Source organism: Crocuta crocuta, unplaced genomic scaffold (genome assembly GCF_008692635.1).
Source record: "Crocuta crocuta isolate KB4526 unplaced genomic scaffold, BGI_CrCroc_1.0 scaffold1012, whole genome shotgun sequence".
Lineage (NCBI taxonomy): Eukaryota > Metazoa > Chordata > Mammalia > Carnivora > Hyaenidae > Crocuta > Crocuta crocuta.
The window spans coordinates 315,976-323,397 of record NW_027530844.1 but is presented as its reverse complement, the minus strand read 5'-3'; the positions used below and the strand labels follow the sequence as shown (position 1 = coordinate 323,397).

General features: G+C 38.6%; 1 protein-coding gene across 1 annotated transcript in view; it reads right to left on the bottom strand.

Annotated features, from left to right (window-relative positions):
* The window catches only part of OPHN1 (oligophrenin 1), a 404,963-nt gene that overhangs the window by 102,781 nt on the left and 294,760 nt on the right, over positions 1 to 7,422 (bottom strand). The window lies entirely within an intron of this gene.

Here is a 7,422-nt window from a genome sequence, read left to right as displayed (position 1 = left end):
GGTTGCAAACCCATTATGGAAAAAAAAAGCTTATCTATTTATTTTTGTAGATGTTCTTTAACAAGTTGAGGTCATTATCTCTATTCTTAATTTGCTGATTTTTTGCTTGTGTTTTTGTTTTTGTAAATGAATGTTGATTTCTTCAAATACTTTGCATAAATAGGTATGTTCATGTGATTTTGCTTCTTTAGCCTGTTAATATGGGAGATTATATTGGTTGATTTTCTTTTTTTTTTTTAATGTTTTATTTATTTCTAGGAGTGAGAGACAGCGTGAGCAGGGGAGGGTCAGAGAGAGAGGGAGTCACANCACACACACACACACACACACACACACGGTGAGTTCTATTTGCTAACATATTGTATTATTTTCTAAATATTTATTTAAATTTAGGTTAGTTAATATACAGTGTAGCACTGGTTTCAGGAGTAGAGCCCAGTGATTCATCACTTACATATAACACCCAGTGCTCATCCCAACAAGTGCACTTCTTAATGCCCATCAGCCATTTAGCTCATCCCCCCACCCACCTCCACTCCAACAACCATGTTTGCTCTATTTAAAGTCTCATCTGGTTTTCTTCCATCTCTTGTGTTTATATTTCTTTTCCTTCCCCTATGTTCATCTGTTTTGTTTCTTAAATTCCAAATATGAGTGAAATCATATGATATTTGTCTTTCTCTGACTTTCACTTAGTATAGTACAATCTAGTTCCATCCATGTTGTGCAAATGTCAAGATTTCATTCTTTTTGATCATTGTATAGTATTCTATTGTGTGTGTGTGTGTGTGTGTATGTATGTACATGCATATATACACATACACCACATCTTTATCCATTCACCATTTGATGGATATTTGGGTTCTTTCCATGATTTGGCTATTGTTGATAGTGCTGCTATAAACATTGGGGTGCACTGCCCCTTTAAATCAGCATTTTTGCATCCTTTGGATAAATATCTAGTAGTACAATTGCTGGGTCGTAGGGTAAGTTCTATTTTTAATTTTTGAGGAATCTCCATACTGTTTTCCAGAGTGGTTGCACCAGTTAGCAATCTCAACAACAGTTCAACGCCCCTCTCTGCCTCCTCACCAACATCTGCTGTTTCCTGAATTGTTAATTTTAGCCATTCTTACAGGTGTTAGGTGACATATCATTGTGGTTTCGATTTGTATTTCATGAGCATCTTTTCATGTGTCTGTTAGCCATCAGGATGTCTTCTTTGGAAAAGTGTCTATTCATGTCTTCTTCCCATTTCTTCACTGGATTATTTATTTTTTGGAGAGTTGAGTTTGATAAGTTCTTTAGAGATTTTGGATACTAACCCTTTACCCAATATGTCATTTGCAAATATCTTCTCTGATTCTGTCAGTTGCCTTTTAGTTCTGTTGATTGTTTCCTTCACTGTTTTTTATCTTGATGAAGCTTTTCATCTTGATGAGGTCCCAATAGTTAACTTTTAGCTTTTGTTTCCCTTGCCACCAGAGACATGTTTAGCAAGAAGTTGCTGCAGCCAAGGTCAAACAGGTTGCTCTCTTTGTTTTCTCCTCCAGGATTTTGATGGCTTCCTGTCTTACATTTAGGTCTTTCATCCATTTTGAATTGTTTTTGTGTATGGTGTAATAAAGTGGTCCAGTTTCATTCTTCTGCATGCCACTGTCCAGTTCTCCCAACACCATTTGTTAAAGAGACTGTCTTTTTTCCATTGGCTATTCTTTCTTGCTTTGTCAAAGATTAGATGGCCATATATTTGTGGGTCCATTTCTGGGTTCAATATCCTGTTCCACTGATCTATATGCCTGTTTTTGTGCCAATACCATACTATCTTGAGGATTACAGCTTTGTAATACAGCTTGAAGTCACGTACTGTGATGCCTCCATCTTTGGTTTTCTTTTTCAACATTACTTTGGCTATTCGGGGTCTTTTCTGGTTCCACACAAATTAGAGAATTGTTTGTTCTAGCTCTGTGAAGAATACTGGTGTTATTTTGATAGAGACTGCATTGAATATGTAGATTGCTTTGGGTAGTATAGACATTTTAACTATTTATTCTTTCAATCCATGAGCATGGAATGTTCTTCTTTTTTTATGTCTTCTTCAATTTCTTTCTATAGCTTTCAGCATACCAATCTTTACTTTTTTGGTTAGGTTTTTTTCCCAGATATCTTATGGTTTTTGGTACAATTGTGAATGGCCTCTGCTTTTCTTTCTTGTTCCTAGCCAGAGCTGTGTACATCTCAGCTTTGCTAATCTGAGTGGACTGAGATTGAAGATGGATCTTCATAGTGCTCTGAGAGGACTGAGAAGCTGGTTTCTCATGTCATTCTTCCTCTCCTGGTAAAAGGAAGTTTCTCTAGCTGGGAAGTTCCTTCTTGGCACTGAACAACACCATTTTGTAGACTGGGATGACGTAGGCAAAATGAGGTTAGTTTTCTTTCTCTTCTTGTACAGTTCTCAGTTTTTAAAGTGCCATTGTGTCATTAAAACTTCCTAAGTGAACTCTAGAGATCTCCCAGAGCTAATTTTCTCACAGACATCTATCCAATCATTGATAATGTTGGAGGATGCAGAAGCTGGGTTCTTCAATCTTGCCATTTTTCCTTCCATGCTTTTTGTTACTTTTCTGTTACTGATTTTTAGTTTGATTCAATTGTGGTCAGAGAAAACACCATGCATAATTTTATTTTTTAAGGTTTTTCATTTGTTTTATAACCCAGGATATGGTCTATCTTGGTATGTGTTCCATGGACACATGAAAATAATTGTATATTCTGCGGTTGGTTAGAGCATGGTATAAATCTTGATGGCATATTGTGTTCTCAAATTCTCCTAAATATTTTCTGATACTCTATCTAGTTGCTCTTTCAGTTATTGAGAGGGATATTAAAGTCTTCAAGTTTAACTGTGGATTTTTCAATTTTTCCTTTCAGCTCTACAAATTTTTGTTTCATGTAATTTGAAATTTTGTTATTACATAAACATTTAGGATTACTATGTCTTCTTGAACACTTTTGAGAATTCCAGTATATCTATAGTGCTTCTGAGTGTACCTCTTTGTAGAGATTCTTAGGGGTTGCATTAGGTATACTCATCACAGGCTACTGGTGTGAATATTTTACCTGTTTGGTGAAATAAACAAACCTTATCTCCTTTGATGTTCTTTATGCTCCCTCTCTTATAAAACAATTGTCTTAAACACTTCTTTCACATACATTTAGCATCATATAAGATCATATTGTAAATTTTGTTTAATTTCAATGAAGCTGGAAAAACTGCTTTAACCATCAAACATAACTGAGAAAACTCAAGAGAAAAAGGAAAGTTTATGAAATTTACCCATTTTATTGCTTTTTCTATTGTTCATTTTTCCTTCCTGATATTCTATGATTCCTTCTTTTGTTGTGTCTTTGTTTAGAAAACTCTCTTTAGCCATTTTTTAATGACAGGACTGCTGGCTACATTTTCTTAGTCTTCTGTTGTTCTAGCCTTAGTCTTCTGTTGTTCTAACAGTTCAGTTTCTTTCTCTTTGTGAGAGAGAGAGAGAGAGAGAGAGAGAGAGAGAGAGAGAGAAAGACAGAGCGAGCGCCAGAGCCAGGGAGGGCCAGAGAGGGAGAGAATCTCCACAATGGGTCTGCAGCTTGATGTGGAGCTCAATCTCATGACCATGAGATCATGACCTGAGTTGAAAATCAGGACAAGAATCGGACACTTAACAAACTGAGCCACTCAGACACCCCCTAGTTTCTTTCCCGTCTTCCCCATTCTATTGTTAAGCACATCCACTGGATTTTAAAGAACTTATTGTATTTTTCAGTTCTATAATTTTCACTTGGTTCTTTTTTGTATCTTTTATATCATTTTATATCCTCTATTTATTTGCTGAATCTGTACTTCTTTGCAGAAACCTATTATTACTTTGCTAAGATTCTCTATTTTTTTTTCTTTCAATTGAATTCCTAATGGTTCATTAGAGCATTTTTATAATGGCTGCTTTAAAATTCTTGTCAGACCCAGCATTAGCACTCCTAGGGATATACCCAAGGGATACAGGAGTGCTGACACATAGGGGCACATGTACCCCAATGTTCAGAGCAGCACTCTCAACAGCAGCCAAAACATGGAAAGAGCCCAAGTGTCCATCAACTGACGACTGGAGTAAGAAGATGTGGTTTATCTACTCAATAGAATACCACATGGCAATGAGAAAGAATGAAATCTGGCCATGTGTGGCAACATTGATGGACCTTGAGGGTGTTATGCTGAGTGAAATAAGTCAGGCAGAGAAGGACAGATACCATATGTTTGCACGTATAGGAGGATTAGGAGGAACTTAACAGAAGACCATGAGGGAGAAGGGGGAAAATAGTGGGGGAGCGGGAGAGAGGCAAACCATGAGAGACTCTTGAATGCTAAGAACAAACTGAGGGTTGATGGGAGGTAGGGGGAAAGGAAGGGGGGTGATGGGCATGGAGGAGGGCACTTGTGGGGATGAGCACTGGGTGTTATATGGAAACCAACTTCACAATTAACTATTAAAAAATTACAAACTAAGGTAAACAAGATGAGAACTGAAAAAAAAATTCTTGTCAGATAATTAGCATCGGTGTCATCTTGGTCTTTTCTCATTCATGTTGTGATCTTCCTGGTTCTTGGTATTATTTTTACAAATGATTTTCAACTGAAGCCTGCAGATTTTGAGTATTATGTAACCCTTGTTCTTACTTATATCTTCTGTTATAGCCAGCCTCCTCTGAACTGGCACTATAGAGGAGGAGGAGCACTGCCTCATTACTATCAGGACAGAGTGAAAGTCAAGGTTTTCCACTTGGCCTCTACTGACATCCCAATGGAAGGGAAGAACTTCTTGTTACTGATAGGTAGGAGTTCAAGCTTTTCACTTAGGCCTCTGCTGATAACTCTCTGGCTGGAGAGGGAGGGTATCTCATTATTCTTCCTGAAATGGTCTCCTCTACACTGACACAGTGTGGTGGCCATATTACCACTGAGTGGTGGTTAAAGTTCTGTATTTCTATCAGGCCTCTCCTCTGGCTACTCCAGTGTCAAATAGGCATGGCTATATAGGTGCTTCATGTGATCTCCACTGACACCATTGGGAGTGTGGGAAGGTGTCTCATTACCACCAGGTGAGGATGAAATTCTGGCCTTTTTGACACTACCACACAGAGTCAGGGGGAGGGAGGCTCAGGTGCCTTGTTACAGACTGGAAAAGATAGAAGTCTAGCTTCCCTGCTTAGTCTTTGCTGGAAGGGATGGAAGTGGGGGCCACAATTTTTCTGTGCTATTTTGCTGAAGTAAAGGTGTTATTATCTAATTTTTTTCTGTTATGGGGCTGTCCCTTTCCAGGTCCTTTGCTAGAGACAGTAGGCTTTTGTTGATACTTTTTTTTTTCTTTTACTGTACCTGTTGGCGTTCTTAGGCTGTCAGTTTCTACACTACCCAATCTGGAGCATATGAGGCAAAAACAAAATCCCAGTGACTCAGGGTCATGTCATTCCTTAGGTCCTAAGGTTCCTAGCCAGTGCGGTCTGCCTTCTTCCCTCCATATTTCAGAGTATTCTTGTGATTGATTATGTGTGTGTGTTATTCTTTCTTTATGGTATTTTTGTCATGTGAATCTTTTGGTTATATTTAAAAAAATTAATAACATTTAAAGCTGTAGATACTTTTCAGAGCTTGTCCTACATGACATTTCTTGATAAACTGAGAATACTGTCCACTCTTTCCTTCCTAAGACTCTTTCCTTTCCAGGGGTCTATGGCTCCCCTATCTCCAGGTTCTGTCACTGACCATTCCTTCTCAATCTGTTTTGTAATCCCTTCAATTGGCCCTTCTAACATTGGTACTCCTTAGATTTCAATTCTTGGTCTAACCTTTATTCTCTCACTACAGGTATTCCTTAGGCAAGAATGCTCACTCACATTGTCTTAAACACCATCTCTATGCTGTTGAGGTTAACTCTATTCCTCTAATCTTGTCTTCCTCTCTGAAGTCAGATGTTTCACAGGCATATCTATCTTAACTTGTCCTAAACTGAGCTCTCCCTCTCCCTCAACCTTATGTATCTCAGTAAATGGTAACTTCATCCTTCCAACTGCTCAGATAAAAAAGAAAAGAAAAACTTGAAGTGACCCATGACTCCTCTCTTTCTCATACATTTCAAATGTGATTGTCAGTAAATCCTGTTGGCTCTGACTTCAAAATATATTTAGAATCTGACCACTTCTTACCATCTCCACTATTACTACTCTCATGCAAGATACAACCATTTATTAAAAAAGTTTTTTTACAAATAGTTTATTGTCAAGTTGGTTTCCAAGTAACACCCAGTGCTCATCCCCACAAGTACCCTCCTCCATACCCATCTCTCCTCTCCCCCCCACACCCCTCTCCCCCCCACACCCTTCAATCCTCAGTTTGTTCTCAGCATTCAAGTCTCTCATGGTTCACCTCTCTTCCTCTCCCCCACTATTTCCCCCCTTCTTCTCCCCCACGGTCCTCCGTTAAGTTCCTCCTAACCCTCCTATACATGCAAACATATGGTATATGTCCTTCTCTGCCTGACTTATGTCGCTCAGCGTAACACCCTCAAGGTCCATCCATGTTGCTACACATGGCCAGATTTCATTCTTTCTCATTGCCATGTACTATTCCATCATATAGATAAAACATATCTTCTTGATCCATTCATCTGTTGACGGACATTTAGGCTCTTTCCAGTTTTGGCTATTGTTGAGAGTGCTGCTATGAAGACTGGGGTACATGTGCCCCTATGCATCAGAACTCCTAATAGCACTGATAGGAATTTACCCAAAAATTTTTTGACGTTTTTATTATTGAGAGAGAGAGAGCATGAGCATGGGAAGGGCAGAGAGAGGCGGAGACACAGAATCTGAAAGAGGCTCCAGGCTCTGAGTTGTTAGCGCAGACCCCCAACACAGGGCTCAAACTCACAAACCGTGAGATCGTGACCTGAGCCGAAGTCAGACACTTAACTGACTGAGCCATCGAGGCGCCCCAAGATACAACCGTTTTTTTTATTGCATTACTGAAATAGCTTCCTAATTAGTTTCCTTCCTTCTACTCTTATATTCATATAGCATCCGGAATAGTCCTGTTAAACATAAGTCAAACTGTGTTATTTCTCTGGTTANATGGAAGCTACTCAGCTTTCCTCCTCTATTTTCTTTCTGAATCTATCTTTTTGGGGTTTTTTTTGTTTGTTTGTTTGTTTTGTTTTTGTTTTTGATTAATCCTTTCTAGCTAATCAGGTCTCCTTTTTGTACTTTGAACATGATAGGCACACTTCTGCCTCAGGGGTAATATGCTTACCATTTCTTCAGCCTAAAATGCTTTTCCCTCAGATATCTGAATGAAATCACTCCTTTATTTCCTATGGATCT